This window comes from Pteropus medius, unplaced genomic scaffold (assembly GCF_902729225.1).
Source record: "Pteropus medius unplaced genomic scaffold, Ma_sr-lr_union100, whole genome shotgun sequence".
In the NCBI taxonomy this organism is placed as follows: domain Eukaryota; kingdom Metazoa; phylum Chordata; class Mammalia; order Chiroptera; family Pteropodidae; genus Pteropus; species Pteropus medius.
The window spans coordinates 6,251,305-6,252,556 of record NW_024351731.1 but is presented as its reverse complement, the minus strand read 5'-3'; positions in this window follow the sequence as shown (position 1 = coordinate 6,252,556).

The following is a 1,252-nucleotide window of genomic DNA, read 5'->3' as shown; positions in this document are numbered from 1 at the left end:
GAATCGAATGGAAATTGGCCCGATTTGACTTAAACTGAGGGGTCGCAGTGAAAATCGACAGGAGCCGAGTCACAGCTCTGGGCTGAGCCTGAAGGGACGGGTGGTGAATCCGAGGCAAAGGGCACAGGCGGCGTGGACCTGGCATTTGGGAGCACGCGACTGCGGCTTGCATTAATTTTGCCTGGAGTCGGAGGAGCCCACGCGAAGACCCCCCACCCCCCCAACATGACCTCAATCTCCGGGTTCAGTTGCTCAGAGGGCCTTTGTGCAGCTGCACCTCACGCAGACGCTGAACGGGGCCTCGGACACCAGGCCGAGTCACCACGGCCCTGCCCCCGGGGCGCGTGGGCACAAACGCCTGTCCCGTGCCGAGGTCCTGAGGTTGGACCCTGGAGAGGAGCCAGTCGGACAGGCCAGGACGAGCCCTCAGGGGGCCTGAGCGCCGAGGAGGAGGAGAGAGCCCACGGGGGTGTCATGCTTTGGCATGCTGGCCTCAAGGACACGGTGGCCCGGGCAAGGAGCCCGCCTCGGGCTGGAGGCGTGAGAGCTGGGAAAGCCACAGGGCTTGGGCTCCGTGCCGCCGTTTCTCATCTGTGAGGTGTGGACGGGAACAGCCTCCTTGCAAGACGGGCTCTTTCCCCTTAGCTCCCCAAACACGGGATTTCCAAAGCAGCCGTCGGAGGCCTTGGGCCCCCTTCTGTCTCCTGGTCCTGACGGGCCAGGCAGGGCGATCGCTCTGGTTCTTGGGGTCTGCTGGCCTCCTCCCCTCCAGTCCAGCCTCCCGCTGCTCCCTCTCCCCCTTCCCCAGGCTCGGCAGCACACACACCTCCTCCAGGAAGCTCCCGGTAACACCCGCAGGAGGCCCTCGCCACCTCGGGGTGGGGCTGTTTTCATCCTAAGCCCGGGGCAGTGGGCAGGGCGGGTGACGCAGTCCGTCTGTGTCCATACCGAGCTCTCTGTTTGGGGCTTTTTGTGGGGAGGGGGTTAATTTTGAGGTTTTCAAGGACCTTTTAGACAGTCCACTTGAGGATGTCTCCTGTTCACAGCACACCGGGCTGGGAGGTGCCGACCGGAGCCCAGTCGGACGGGTTCTGCCCCTGCTGAGCGGTTCAGCATCTTTTCTGCGTTCTTTTGTCCCCAAAGAGCGTCAAGTTCAAGGATTTTTAGTCAATTCGTCTGAGAACACTTCAGCCCTGTTTCCGTATTTCTTCTTCTTCTTCTTCTTCTTCTTCTTCTTCTTCTTCTTCTTCTT